Consider the following 16134-nt stretch of genomic DNA (forward strand, 5'->3'; position numbering starts at 1 on the left):
GCATGTCTCGGGGGACAATGGGAGGAGTGCGCCTTCAGGGTAAAGTCAAACCATTGGACGCCTGCACGCCTGCTGTGGCTGCAGAGACCAAGAGGGGAGAGACGTGTTTTGTTGCAGCCGGGGCAGATGAAGGCATCTGGTTGTGCTACTGCAGATGCACCAAGGCGTTTCGTCTCTCTGTGCTCCTTTCAGTGGTCATTTCTCCTCTGGTCACTGCTACGGAGGCACGACCTGACCGTCTGTCTTCAGGCACTGCAGTTGTCTTCAAGGGATAGTGGGGTTGATGTTGCCAGCCTCTAGGCCATGTTTGCAGACATCTTTGCAATGCCTGGTACCTGAAGCTAGCTCCCCACGGAGCACGTCCTTGGGGATCCTGCCGTCTTCCATGCTGTGGGCACGACCAAGCCAGCGTAGACATCACTGAGACAGGAATGTGAACCCGCCCTTCCCATGTGAAGGGCTGGCACATGGAAGAGGGAACAAGCTTGTTTTCTCCTGCTCTGGAAGGTAGGACTCGAACCCATGGCTTCAAGTTACAAGAAGGGAGATTCTGACTAAACATCAGGAAGAATTTTCTGATAGTAAGAGCTGTTTCCCAGTGGAACCATTTACAGTTTATTTGGAGAAACAACAAAATGGGCTGGACTCACTGGCAGGGTTTGAATAAACGTTCACAACTTTATTTATAGTAACAGATATTTTAGAGAATGATAAGGGAATTTACTTTGATACAAAGCAGGACACAATAAACAAAACCAAATAACTCAGTAGTTGAGGGAAGTCCGAAGGAGGACAATATGATGAATGAGATTTGTATTTTTATTTGTTATAAAACCCAAATAAATATTTAAAATGGGGGGGGCAGATAAGATTCCTGTATTAAAGGGGGTTGGACTAAATGACCGCTGGGGTCCCTTCCAACTCTGCAATTCAGTGATTCTGTGCTGAGCTAGGACAAGCCACTGGCCTGACCAAGCAGGGCTATTTTTACGTTCTTTCTCATTAGGAAAGGTTGCGTCACACAAAGAGCCCTGTCCTCCAGCATTTCAGGGCTGCTAACCTTCCCGCCACTGCTGCTGGGCCAGCATCTCCTGCCTCCTCACACTGCCCAATGGTAGGACCGGCTCCAAGGCAGACAAGAAAACACCTTGCGCTGTCTGATTTCTCCCGCCGTTTCTCTCGCTCTCCTTTTTTCTCTCCCTTTGCCTTGGGCCTGAAGGAAGCCCCAGAAAGAAACCTGCCAGCTTTTGTTTCCCCTTTTACTGCAACCCCCCCCCCAAACTTTTCATGCTTTTGACTGCACTAGTAGAACAATGGGACTCCTGGCAGTGGTGGATTTCTATTAGCACTTAGAAAGGATTGTTAATTGCAAGCCCGGGACTCGGGAGGTTGGCACTGATTGAATAGCTGCCCGGTGGCAAAACCTTTTGTCCCGTGTTTAGCAGAAGGAGCTGCCCCGGGGATGGAGAGCGTGGAGGGGAATTCAAATTAGCAGGGCCTCCCCTCTCCCCCGGGGATGGGATTGTCGCTGCTGCTGTATCATCTTGGGCTCAGGAAGGCCCTATAACCCTTCCTAGGAATAATGGGATTTAGAGGACCCCTGGAGAGAAGGGTAAAGGGAAAGGGAAATTTCCTGCAGATGCCCCCCCCCCAAAAAATAATCACTGCTTCTGAAGACAGCTTTACGTATTGCAGATTTCACTTCTGCATCTTTTGCATACTAGCCATGATCCCTATTCTCTGCTTCCGCAGGAGGAAGGAAGCAAAGCTTTTGAATACAGGCAACTCTCAACTTACGAGGGGGTCACGTCCCAGGGACAGCTGCACTAAAAGCAAAAACTGTGGGTAGTCGAAGCACATTGAGTTCAATGACAGACAGGCTGGCCAAAGACTTTTCCCCTGGATGCCCACTGCCTTAAAAAAATTAATTCCTTGCATTGCAGGTGACCCCTGACTCCCTTCTGTGGGAATGGTGTGGATATGGGTCCGAACTTCAATGTCTAGAACTCCTGGTGGAGGACAAGGATTTAGAGATCACGCTAAGGGTGGCCAAATCCTGTGCGACTGCCCTAAAACGTAGGGAACAAGCTGTACTACCAAAATGATCAAGGTTTTAAATGACAATTTTAGGTTATATTTTAGTGATCAAGATTTAATATATATTTTTAACTGCCACTATATCTGAATTGTCTCTGTTATACGCAATTGCAATTCAATGTATTCCTCTTGTGTTTTATGATTTTCCTGATATTGTAACTGAGCCGGAACTGGTCTGTGACCGTAATAATAAAATTCAAGTTGTGGGTAGCAGGAGAGGATATATTGATTAAATATTATCCTTCCTGACTCACACTTATTCATACAGCAGAGTATACCCCCATTTTACACAGCAGGAAGCTTCGTTTGAATCTCTTAAATTCTATTATTCTGGGTAAGACCCCTTGATTCCCTCCTAAAAGAATAAAGACACAACAGTCTTGTTCATAAGTAACAATAAGAAGTTTACTCATGATCAGAGCACAGTGTGGTCCCTGAAAGCAGGCTTTAGGCTCGAAGTTACAAATAAGTAGGAGCGGATTTACCCCATATGGGTATATCCCTGGCTCTCAGCCAGCAGTGCAGCCCAGGAGGCAAAAGGCAAAAGGAGTTTAAAAAGAAAAGAAAAGAGGGAGATGGCTGAGTGACTGGACCTTTTGTTAGGTCTGGGAGGGTCACGCCCACCTGGTCACATGCAAAAGGAAGGATGCTCAGGCCAGGTGTAACAAGAAGTTCAACTGGCTGGACCAACGTTCCTCTGCATGTTCACTCAGGGTAAACAGGAAATGTTGTATTTGACTGCTCCAGAGGTGAAATATACTCAGAGTCGAGTGTGGATTTCATGCTCTTTATTCAGCTCAGAGTAGCGAGGAATGGAAGTTCCTCCAGAATGTCTGCTTTATATGCATTATTTACACAATGGGCCCCACGTGATTGGCTAATTCTGGGATTCTCCTGTAGTCCAATCAGGCTGTGGATTCACTTCCACCCAGAGTTGGATTGGGTGGCTCCTGCGGACCAATCAGACTGCTGCATTCTGGGTCCTATTGTTCTACGACCAATCAGACTGCTGCATTCTGGGTCCTATTGTTCTACGACCATTCAGACTGCTGCATTCTGGATCCTATTGTTCTAGGACCAATCGTACTGCTGGATTCTGAATCCTATTCAACTCAGTACATAACAAGAGGATTACATCCCACACCTTCCAACTCTATCCTTCTGCAATTCTATGAAATGAACAACGAGAAATGCTGTAATGAATCCATCCCGCCTTGTCTGAAAAAGTCAGTATGAAGTCAGAAGGATAGGGAAAGCGGGTGCAAGAGCCATTGGTCCTGCTCGACCCAACATTTCCTGGCTAACTTTCTCACTTCAGGAAAAAAACTCAAAAACTTCTTTCCATTTCTCTGCCTCAGCTGGTTCCCACTGGGAAGGTGTCAGCTGTGTTGACATGGAACAATCAATCTAATTAAGAACCTAAGAGGAAGAGCCTGGCTGGATTAGACCTAAACTCTGTCAGGTCCAAAATCCATTTCCCAACAGCAGCAAAGCAGAGGCTTCTGGGAATCTCTCAAGGAGGGCATGGCAAGCCCTGTCCTTTGTTTCCTTCAGCTGGTAAGCAAAGGTTTACCGGCTCTCTGGACCGCAGCACCTGTGGGGGCAGGTTGCAGGTTGGAAAAGGATGAAAGGGTCAGTTTCTTCCCACTTTTGTGGATAAATTTGCTTATAAGCAGCAGTTTAACATGGAACGGCAGCTGTCCAAAATTCTTGCCAGACCACTTCCGATGCTCTTGCTAATAATAATAATAATTTATTATTTATACCCCGCCCATCTGGCTGGGTTTCCCCTGCTACTCTGGGCAGCTTCCAACAGAATATTAAAATACAATAGTCTATTAAACATTAAAAGCTTCCCTAAACAGGGCTGCCTTCAGATGTCTTCTAAAAGTCTGGTAGTTGTTGTTCTCTTTGACATCTGGTGGGAGGGCGTTCCACAGGGCGGGTGCCACCACCGAGAAGGCCCTCCTGGATCTTTTACAGCCAGAGTCACTGAGGTCTTGCTGGGGGTTTCTGGAAAGATGGTTCACACTCAACTCCAAGTCCATAGCACCACATGTAAAGGGTTGTACAGTGGTACCTCGGGTTACAGATGCTTCAGGTTACAGATGCTTCAGGTTACAGACTCCGCTAATCCAGAAATAGTACCTTGGGTTAAGAACTTTGCTTCAGGATGATAATAGAAATCGTGCTCCTGCGGCGCGGCGGCAGCGGGAGGCCCCATTAGCTAAAGTGGTGCTTCAGGTTAAGAACAGTTTCAGGTTAAGAACAGACCTCCGGAACAAATTAAGTACGTAACCCGAGGTGCCACTGTATTCAATGCTCTGCAACAGGTTTGCTCATCCTCTCCCCTGTACACACACACCAAATCTGCCCCAGTGGCTCCACCAGCCCTCTAAGGTGGATTTTGGGGGTTGGGGGTGCAGAGGAGAGGAAGCTGGAGCTCCAGTCCACAAGCAGAAATCTCTGCTGGTGGAACAGGATTGTTGGAGACCACCCCATAATCCTTTCTCTTTACTCTTTCTCCTCCCCCATCCTAATAATAAAAATATTAGGGACACGGGTGGCGCTGTGGTCTAAACCACTGAGCCTGATACAACGGTCCAGAGCAAATGCTGCGAAGAGCAGAATTGTACCTGAAGAGAGCGCCTCACTGATCAATCGGCAGATATGTCTGACAAACCAGATATGGCTGAAATTCGACAAGTCTAAGTTGAAGAAGACGGAAACGCAAGAGAAAAACCCACTGCCTTCAAAAGAAACAATTGAACAGGAGAAGCAAGCAGGTGAATTGTGATGAAACCGGCCCTTCCAAATTATGCACTGTACATTCCACAAGCGTTGCCTTCTTATTTTACTTCTTTTAGCTGTTTTAACTTTGTAAGATTCAAAGAGGTTGGATAAAGTTTGAATGACTGAACTGCCCCTTTCACATCCAATTTTTTAAAAAAGGATAGACTTATGCCTGTACAGCTTGGCCCTGGTGGCACGAAAGAGCTTGCATGTGTCTCGAAAGAAGATCCCGGGTGTTACTAGATTACAGTAATCTAGTAACACCCAAATATACACAAAGCTGTACCAAGGTCCCGCAAGCTGTAAAATGCAGTTAACCGAGTGCCTTTTGTTGTTGTTGTTCAAATGATTTTAATTATTGGAATGCACAATTTATTTATTTTTAACCACTGAGCCTCTTGGGCTTGCCGATTGGAAGGTCGGCGGTTCAAATCCCCGCGATGGGGTGAGCTCCTGTTGCTCTATCCCAGCCCCTGCCAAACTAGCAGTTGTAAAGCACACCAGTGCATGTAGATAAATAGGTACCGCTGCGGCAAGAAGGTAGACGGCATTTCCGTGTGCTCTGGTTTCCGTCATGGTGTCCCGTTGCACCAGAAGCAGTTTAGTCATGCTGGCCACATGACAAGGAAAGCTGTCTGTGGACAAACGCCGGCTCCCTTGCCCTGAAAGCGAGATGAACACCACACCCCATAGCTGCCTTTGATTGGACTTAAGTGTCATGGGGTCCTTTATCTTTTACCTTTTTTAATAAAAATACAGGGTAGAAGCACAAATGAATAGTTAGAACGTAAACGAAACAATACACACTCCACATACAACACATTTAAAAGGCCACACAATATTAATCAGCCAAAGGTCTGGTTGAAGAAGAACCAGGGGTACACAGTACTAGCAACTTTTTTCCAAATGGCGCTTACTATAACAACTTCGCGGAGAGTACCAGCACCTTGTTTTCTTTTTAAAAAAGCCCTGAGAGGAATGTTTTCGCCTGGAGCCTAAAGATGTATAATGAAGGCGCCAGGAGAGCCTCCCTGGGGAGAGCATCCCACAAATGGGAAGCCAGTGCAGAAAAGGCCCTGTTCTCATGTTGCCACCCTCCGGAGACCTCTGATGGAGAAGGCACACGAAAAAGGGCCTCAGAGAATGATTGCAGGCCCCGGGTTTGTTCATATGGGGGGAGGCAGTCCTTGAGGTATTGTGATTCTTTCTTTAAAAATATTTTTTATTAGAAATTTCAAATTAACAGTTTTTCAAAAATACATCATCCTCATTTTTCCCCCTCCCCATTTTCCCCCTCCCCCATCCCCGGAAAACAGAAAACACTCCCTCCCCACCCCCTCAGCTCCTCTCTCTGGTTTTTCAGCACTTGTTATTCTCTGCATGTTACAGAATTGTACAGATCCTTAATTCATCTATCTAAATGTTATCAATAAAAAGTTTCTGTATGTTTATTCAAAACCTGCCAAGGAGTCCAGTTCATTTTATTGTTTCTTTAAGTACTTTGTAAAGGGTTCCCATTCATCTTTAAAGTCACAGTTATCCTTGTCATGTAATTTATGTGTCAGGTTTGCCAATTCTGCGTAGTCCATCAATTTCTCTTTCCACAGTTCTTTGGTCAGGATTTCCTCACTCTTCCATCCTTGTGCTATTAAGACTCTCGCCGCCGTTGTCACATACATAAAGATATTTTTTAGTTTCCTTGGCAGGTCTTTTCCTACAATCCCTAACAAAAATGCTTCAGGTTTTTTAAACAAATGTTAGTTGGAACATTTTCTTCAATTCATTATATATCATTTCTCAATTTTTAAAAATTGTGCTACAATCCCACCACATATGATAAAAAGTCCCTTCTTTTTCCTTACATTTCCAACACAAATTTGAACCAGTTTTATACATATTGAAATTCTGAGCCATTGGTTGGTTGCCCATCAGTCAGGGATACCTTGGTTGCGATTCCTGCATTGCAGGGGGTTGGACTAGATGACCCTTAGGATCCCTTGCAACTCTGCGGTTCTGTGGTTCAGGGATTCTATGATAAGTCAAGATGAATGCTCAACAATTAGTCCTCTGCTGGAGTCGCGGGGGATCTTGGGAACAGGTTTTGTCGTAGCACGTACCTGATTGAGCCCCACGCAAAAGGGTACAGCAATTGCGTCAGTTCCTCCCTTTTCCCACCAGCAACTCTGCTTAGCACCTGGGTGCCATGAGTAATTAGCCGTAAACCGATAAGGCCATTGGCACGGAGGGGAAACGGGGTGACGTTTCGAATGCCCGGCCAGCAGAATGCAACGTGCGCACCTCTGACTTTCGCTCTGCAAAGAGTCTTGGGCTGAGCAGATATTGGGATGGGATTGCAAGTCAGACTAGGCCCAAGGTGGCAGGATTGCACCATAGCACAGGTGGTCTCTTGGCTTCTATCACACAGGTGAAGGCAGTTTGTTGAAGGATAACGAAAGCAGTGGTGTACATGGCGACTTCTAAAAGGAACACAGGAAGCTGCCTTGTTGTTGTTTAGTCGTTTAGTCATGTCCGACTCTTCATGACCCCACGGACCAGAGCACGCCAGGCACTCCTGTCTTCCTCTGCCTCCCTCATGCTGGTAGCTTCGAGAACACTGTCCCACCATCTCGTCCTCTGTTGTCCCCTTCTCCTTGTGCCCTCCATCTTTCCCAACATCAGGGTCTTTTCCAGGGAGTCTTCTCTTCTCATGAGGTGTCCAAAGTCTTGGAGCCTCCGCTTCAGGATCTGTCCTTCCAGTGAGCAATCAGGGCTGATTTCCTTCAGAATGGATCAGTTGGATCTTCTTGCAGTCCATGGGACTCTCAAGAGTCTCCTCCAGCACCAGAATTCAAAAGCATCCATTCTTCGGCGATCAGCCTTCTTGATGGTCCAGCTCTCACTTCCATACATCACTACTGGGAAAACCATATGATAAGTCAAAACATTGGCCCACCAAGTATCGTCCACACTCAAAGAATTTCAGAATTTCAGAGATGGAATGTACACCATACAATGATCTAGTCCAGGGGTCGGCAACCCGCGGCTCCGGAGCCGCATGCGGCTCTTTAACGCCTTTGCCGCGGCTCCGGGGCGGAGGCAAGGGGAGGAGGCGCATTTTCCGCATAGCCATTTCCGAGCTAGAGAAGAGAGGGGGTTGCGGGCTAACCCCTCCCACACTCCACTCGCGGGGGCTGGCCTTTTGCCCCCGTGAGAACAGGGGAATCCCCGGGCGTGCCTGCAACCCTGCCCGCCAATCGGCGTGGCCGGGGAGGCGTGGCCTAGCCCATTTAAGGCCAGTCATGACCGGGGACCGCCCTCTTTGCCCCGTTCCAGCTCGCACCCTCTCCCTTCCTTCCCCTCGCGGTGTGTGGGATTCCACTCCCGGCAGTCCTTCTCTGCCGTCCTCGCTGCTTTCCTCCCCCCCCCCGCTTTTCTCCCTCTCTAGCCTCCTCTAGGCGTGGGTTGAAGCTGCGACGGCCATTTCTTTAAAGGGCATCGATAAGGGAAAATCGTCGGCGCCATCTTTGTGGGCGCACGTGGGAGTCGCGGGAGCGGCCATTTTGGTTGAGGGCTGTAAGCAGGCTGCATTGAAAGGGGGCATGTAAGCTGGTCACTGTTTTGAAGGGGAGTGAAGAACACACACTCAAAAAAAGGTAACTTGTTAATTTAACGTTTATTTCTACGAGGAGGAGTAATTCTGAGGGGTCAAACAAAATAATAATAAAAAAGTGTCAAAAAAGTTATTTTTATAATGACGAGGATGACATTGGGCCCTCATTATTAATTATTATTTACATCAGGCACTGATTATGATTTATGGTACACTGGGGCCCTGATTAATTTTCTATGGCATTTTGGGGCATTGATTATTGGGCATAGCAAATTTTGCTATGGGGCCCTCTGATTTCTAATTACGTCCCTCTTTTGGACCCCCGGTAGCCCAGCCATGGATAAAGGCAAGAAAAGAAAAATTTCTGAAGAAAACAGAATGTTTAATGATACATGGACAGAATCATTTGCCTTCTCTACTGACAAGACTGGTTTACCAGTATGCTTAATATGTGGTGAGAAATTTGCAAACAACAAAAAGTCAAATATTGCAAGACATTTCCAGAATAAACACACCCTTTGCTGAAAAATATCCAGATGGAGATGAGAGACGAAAAGCCATTGCAGAACTTATGAGGAAGGTTGATAGGAGCAAAAATAATTTCAAGAATTGGGTGAAGTCTGCAAATTCCACAACATATGCTAGTTTTGTAGCTGCTCAGGAAATAGTCAAGCACGGTAAGCCGTTCACAGTGTTATATTTGTTTTAAATGTCGCAATGGTTTTGCGGCTCCCAGTTGTTGTTTTTTCTTCGGAAACGGGTCCAAGTGGCTCTTTTTGTCTTAAAGGTTGCAGACCCCTGATCTAGTCCAACCCGCAGCAGTGCAGGAATCTCAACTAAAGCCTTCATGATAGGTGGCCAGCCAACCTCTGCTTACAAACCTCTGAAGAAGGGGAGCCTACCACCTTCTGAGGGAGTCTGTTCCACTGGCGAACAGACTTGATTATTGTAACTCGCTCTACATGGGGTTGCCCTTGAGACTGACCCAGAAACTCCAGTAGGTGCAGGATGCCGCGGCGAGACTCCTTACGGGGTCCTTGCTGTGGGATCACATTCGCCCGGTGCTATACCAGCTGCACTGGCTCCCAGTGGAATACAGGATCAGGTTTAAGTGTTGGTTTTAACCTTTAAAGCCCCATACGGCCTAGGACCCTCGTACCTATGGGACCGCCTCTCCTGGTATGTCCCACAGAGGACCTTACGGTCTTCAAACAAAAACATCTTGGAGGTCCCGGGCCACAGGGAGGTTAGGCTGGCTTCAACCAGAGCCAGGGCTTTTTCGGCCATGGCCCCGATGTGGTGGAATGCTCTGTCCCAAGAGACTAGGGCCCTGCGGGACTTGACATCTTTCTGCAGGGCCTGCAAGACAGAGCTGTTCCACCAGGCCTTTGGCCAAGGCACAGTCTGACCCCCTCCTTTGGTAATCCTCACAGAACTCTAGCCCAATGGTTGCCATTAATTAGATTTTGAATTAATTTTAGAATGCTGTGTTATTTTTATTGTTGTTAGCTGATCTGAGCCCGGCTTCGGCTGGGGAGGGCGGAATATAAATAAATTATTATTATTATTATTATTATTATTATTATTATTATTATTATTATTATTATTATCTTTAGCTCATTTGGTAAAGCATGAGACTCTTAATCTCAGGGTCATGGATTCAAGCCTAAAATATTCCTCTATTGCAGGGGGTTGGACTAGATGACCCTTGTGGTCCCTTCCAATTCTATGGTTCAATTTTTCCTACCATCAGAAAGTTCTTCATAATGCTTAGGCAGAATCACCTTTCTCATTTACAGTCTCCTTGCTCTAACTTCCATGGGGCAGCCCTTCAGATATTTGGTGCCTATCATATTACTTCTCAGCCTTCTCTTCCCCAGACTAAACATACCCAGTTTCCTCTGCTGTTTCTCAAAAGCCCCAAGTGGGGATTTGAACCCCAGCCTCCCAGGTGCTAGTCCAACACTCTAACCATTGCACCACACTGCCTCCTGCATTAATTAAAACTTTAATTGAGCTGTTCCACCTGGCCTTTGGTTTGGACTCAGTCTGACCCTTATGTTTCCCTCCCCTTATGGTTTTGATCTATGGGCTACTTTTAAAATGAGGCTGCATTTTAAATTGCATTTTAACCTGTATTTTAAATTGGTTTTGTTTTTCCCCTATTATGTTTTTACTGTAATTTTACTGGTGTTAGCTGCCCTGAGCCCAGGCTCTGGCCAGGGAGGGCGGAGTATAAATAAAATTTATTATTATTATTATAAAGCAAAATTGAATGAAATAGCTATGACTGTGGAGCAGATTTGGTGCACCCTGAGTCCCTCCCCTCAGCTGCCACCCCCTGCAAATGCACCCCCTTTGCAATTTATAATAATAATAATATAATAATTTATTATTTATACCCCGCCCATCTGGCTGAGTTTTCCCAGCCACTCTGGGCGGCTTCCAATTGAGTGTTAAAAACAATCACTACAAAGGAAACTGATGGATCCTGAGTCGGGAGCATTGGTCCTGGAGATGCTGTCGGGAATCGAACCCAGGACCTTCTGCACGCGAAATGGATCCTCTGAGCCACAGCCCATTGAGGTAGGCAACGGTTCCCAAAAGCCAGTTGTTTGAAAGACGACCGAGATGCATTATATGGTGGAATTGTTTAAACATCAAACAATTTTAGGAAACAATATATAATGAAATGAAAAAAATGTTCAGATATTCATTTAGGGAAACACCAGAAGGTTTCCTATTGGGAATAGTACCAGGAAGTCTAAAAGAAGAAGACAAGACATTATATTTATACAGTAGCCACAAGGCCATTTGTCAGGGCCGCCTCAGGTCCCAGCTCACAAGAGACCAACGCCAAGTCCACTTTATTTACAAAAGTCTTTATTGAAGCACATTGTTTGTTCCACAGCCAAGGCGCGCAGCCCCACGTCTGTTACGCTTAGACCGCTGAAGTCCCCTCTGAATCAGTCCCGCCTCTACACCAGTTTAAGAGGCTTCTGCTGGTCCACCTCTTCCTGTCCTTCCTTTTCCGCAGGGTCTTTCTGCCCCCCTGGGTTCCCCCCCTCCTGGATTCCCCTGACGCTGAGTCCCCAGACGCCTGCTCCCCCCTCCTCCGTGCTTTGGGACCAGGCTCCTCCTCCGGGCTCTCCGCATTTCCGCGCGCCTCCACATTTGAACTTGGTGCCCATTCGCTACCTCTGACCTTCCTCTTGACAGTTACACTACTCTCTGTACTACTCTCCGCCCCTTCCGGCAGGACGTCTTGCCCTGATCTCCTTCCCCCCTCTGCTTCCTGCTCTGCTTCGTCTGTCACACTGGGAACTCCACCCTCTTCACTCCGTTCCGGTGGGGAAGCCGGCCCCGATCTCCAACTCCCACTCGGGGTTGCCCTGCTGCTCCCCTGCTCCTGATGAGTCCCCCCTGTGACTCCCCTTGGCCTGACCAGGGGCGCCCCCTTTTGGGAATCCTCCGATTCACTTGAAAGACTCATGGAAACCCTCAAGTCATTGTCATCCTCCTCCTCCTCGTTCCGGGATTCTTCCCCCTCGCTCTCAGTCTCCTCCCTCATCTGTGCCTCTCTCCCTGAACCCCTGACACCATTGATTGCGAAAAATTGGAAAAGTGGTATAATACAGACAAAAACAGAGTGGCTTGCCAAATTATTGGAGCATTACAATATATCCGAAACACTGGGAGAAATTGGAAAGATCTCAAAAGAGAAGATAGACAAGGACTGGAAGGTGTTTAAAGGATACTTGCAAAATCATATTGAGAAATCAGAACTCCTAATGGAATAAACAAGTTCCGTTATAAATACTGAAATACTAAATAAGATGGATAACAATGTGTAACAGGAAAAGAAGTAGAAAAGTTGGTTTCTAAGTGTGTGAAAGAAAGTAACAGAAGTGGAAAGAAATTGCAATTGAGTAGATTGGAAGTCTAGCACAAGGGTGGGGTGGGGTGGGAAAAGGAAGTATCTGGGATTGAGTGGGGGTATGTATGAATATTTTTAAGGATTGTATGAAATGTATGTTTGTTTGTATGTTTGTAATATGTGTGTATTAAATGCTGAATTATTTTAATAATAAAAAATAATTTAAATTTAAAGAAAGAAAAACGACCGAGATGGATGTCTGAGGAAGCTCCCTCGCAGGCTGCCAATGTGTTGGTCATAAGCAACGCGCCCACCCTCTCGAGTGGCGTTGAGCCCCTTGTCTCAGCCTCTGCCCGCTTTGCAGTCTTGTTAATTGCTTTCGCGCTGTCTTTTCACAGGATGCCAGAGCTGATGGATTGCAACAGTGAAGCTCAGTCAAGGGAGACCTGGTTTAATTCTCGGGGGTCACAGAGGGGTCACCCCAGCGCACACGTCACTGCTAGGTTTTGCTTTTCCTCCCTCCTGCTTTTTCAGGGAGTGGAAGCGAGCTGGACTTCCAACCTCAGCCCTGCAGAGAGAAACCGTGCGGTGCTTTTGTCTGTCTGTCTGTCTGTCTGTCTGTCTGTCTGTCTGTCTGTCTCTTGGAAACCGTTGCAGCTCGTTAACTGTTTGAAACTGTTTGCTAGGGAACCTTAGGAAAGGAAGTGGAAATAAAACGGTCAGCATCATAATGCCGTTGTAAAAACCTGGCGTGCATGCGCTCCAAGTGTTCCAATTTTCCAGGGACAGTCTTGTAATTATGAAAGCTATCTTGGCTTCTGATCTGATCCCATAATGTCCCTGTTTTCCCCACCAGGGGAAGGAGAATGGGCCAGCGATTGTCCTGAGCACCCGTGGCAGCTGCAAGAGAGCATCCCATGGCCTTTCCATGGCTGCCACTATCAGTCTCTTCCCTTGTGCATTATTATTATTATTATTATTATTATTATTATTATTATTATTATTATTATACTGCCCTATACCCGGGTGGCACTGTGGGTTAAACCACAGAGCCTAGGACTTGCCAATCAGAAGGTCGGCGGTTCGAATCCCTGCGACGGAGTGAGCTCCTGTTGCTCGGTCCCTGCTACTGCCCACCTAGCAGTTCGAAAGAACGTCAAAGTGCAAGTAGATAAATAGGTACCGCTCTGGCGGGAAGGTAAACGGCGTTTCCGTACGCTGCTCTGGTTCGCCAGAAGCGGCTTAGTCCTGCTGGCCACATGACCCGGAAGCTGTACGCCGGCTCCCTCGGCCAGTAAAGCGAGATGAGCGCTGCAATCCCAGAGTCGGCCATGACTGGACCTAATGGTCAGGGGTCCCTTTACCTTTATACCCACAAATCCCAGGGCAGTTTGCAGGATAAAATCATCATATAAAACCACAAAGTACATAATCAGAATAACAACAACAGCAACCCAATTAACACTCCCTGGAGCACATTTTAAAAGGGCATAGGATGTCAAATCAACCAAAGGCCCGGTTAAAGAGGAACGTTTTCGCCTGGCGACTAAAGGTGTGTAATGAAGGCGCCAGGCAAACCTCCCTAGGGAGAGCATCCCACAAGCAGGGAGCCACTGCAGAGAAGGCCCTGTTCTCGTGTTGCCACCCTCCAGACCTCTCGAGGAGGAGGCACACAAAGGAGGGCCTCTGAAGATGATCTCAGGGTCTGGGTTTGTTCACAAGGAGAGGCGGTCCTTGAGGTATGGCAGTCCTGAACCATTTAAGGCTTTATAGCTTTAAAGCATGGGTAGGCAACCTAAGGCCCAAGGGCCGGATGCAGCCCAATCACCTTCTCAATCCGGCCTGCGGACGGTCCGGGAATCAGCGTGTTTTTACATTAGTAGAATGTGTGCTTTTATTTAAAATGCATCTCTGGGTTATTTATGGGGGATAGAAATTCGTTCATTATTATTTTTTTCAAAATATAGTCCGGCTCCCCACAAGGTCTGAGGGACGGTGGACCAGCCCACAGCTGAAAAAGGTTGCTGACCTCTGGTTTGAAGTCTTTATTGGCTTTGTAGCGGATGCTGGAGAGCGGGCAAGGAGAAGCAGCTGCTGCTGCCATCGAGGGCCAGCCCCGTGTGACATGCCGGCTCAGAGGGGCCGGCAGAGAGCAGGGCTGTCCTGGGTGGGCAGGAAGGAGGAGCTAAGCCAAGAGCAAAGAGTCTTGATTTAAAAGGGGAGGAAGGCTTTGTGCATCCCTGTCTCATCTTCCCCCTTCCTAAAAACTATATATCGGTGTGGGTTTTCCTTTTTGTAAATCAGCCAAACAGGAAAATAAAATAAAATCGGGATTAAGGGGTGTTCTCAGGGTGGAGAGTGTGTGTGCTGAGTCCTGTTTGTGTAGAGGGAGGGACAAAGTTAAAGGGGGGGGGCAAGGAGGGTCAGCTGAGGAGGAGCGAGAAATGCCTCAATTTTCACCTGAGGAATGTTGGAGGGTTTGGTGGCGCAGCCTCATTTGGAAATCTGTGCACCGTTCTGGAAGCCTCACCTCCAAAAGGATAGCGTAGAGTTTCGGAAGTTTCCGAAAAGGGCAGTCAAAACAATCAAGGGGATGGAGCAAATCCCCTGCAGACTTCAGGACATTTTAGAGAAAAGACGACGTGATAGAAGTTTACAAAACTCTTTCTTTGTGAGATTCCTTGAGTCCTGTTTCTGGGGGAAAGGCGGAACCATAACAATAATAACTGTAAAATATATTATTATTAAATTTATATACCACATTTCTTCTGATCTTAGGATGGTTCACAACATAAAAATAGAAGATAAAAACACAAAACACATAATAAAGACAAGGAAAAAGTTAATAATAATTAATAATAATAATATTATTAATTAATAATAATAATTAATTGGAGGAGGAGGTGAACACGGGAAGAAAAATGTGTTGTGCATGTAGCAATGCAAGTCTCTTGAGTTAGTTCAGCTGTGAAATTGGCCCACAGTGTGATTTGGAGTTTTGCACTGTTTCACACACAGAGAAGTGAATCTTCTTCGCTCATTTCCGACACACGAGGAATTTTCTGGGAGTTTGGCGCCTCCTGCTGGGTAAACGAAGCCATGCTGTTATTTGATCTGCTGACTCCTCGAATTCTTCCTCGTCTTAAAAAAATATAAATTGAAGCAACCGTTTTAAAAGCAATAATGGCTTCAGAATGGAAGCCCATCAACAATGAAGATCTTCCAGAGTCAGGGATTATTTTTTCCCTGACTCTGGAAGATCTAGAAATCTGATTTAAACCAGAACTAACTTGATAACTGGTAGGCTTTGAGAAAAGATGCCCACAAACAGCACCAATTGCAAAAGAAAAACTGCCCCACAATACCAACCCAATCCTTAACCTGCATGTTGCAATAAATAAAAAAAGTCCAGTAGCACCTTGTTGTTGTTGTTTAGTCGTTTAGTCGTGTCCGACTCTTCGTGACCCCCTGGACCAGAGCACGCCAGGCCCTCCTGTCTTCCACTGTCTCCCGTTTGGTCAAACTCATGCTGGTAGCTTCAAGAACGCTGTCCAACCATCTCGTCCTCTGTCGGCCCCTTCTCCTTGTGCCCTCCATCTTTCCCAGCATCAGGGTCTTTTCCAGGGAGTCTTCTCTTCTCATGAGGTGGCCAAAGTCTTGAAGCCTCAGCTTCACAATCTGTCCTTCCAGTGAGCACTCAGGGCTGATTTCCTTCAGAATGGAGAGGTTTGATCTTCTTGCAGTCCATGGGACTCTC

At 46.7% G+C, this 16134-nt stretch overlaps 1 pseudogene; it reads left to right on the plus strand.

The window, feature by feature from the left end:
- Nucleotides 1-4716: 4716 nt before the first annotated feature.
- LOC114585374 (thymosin beta-4-like) lies at nucleotides 4717-5036 on the plus strand (annotated as a pseudogene).
- Nucleotides 5037-16134: the final 11098 nt, after the last annotated feature.

This window comes from Podarcis muralis, chromosome 9 (genome assembly GCF_964188315.1).
Source record: "Podarcis muralis chromosome 9, rPodMur119.hap1.1, whole genome shotgun sequence".
In the NCBI taxonomy this organism is placed as follows: Eukaryota; Metazoa; Chordata; class Lepidosauria; order Squamata; family Lacertidae; genus Podarcis; species Podarcis muralis.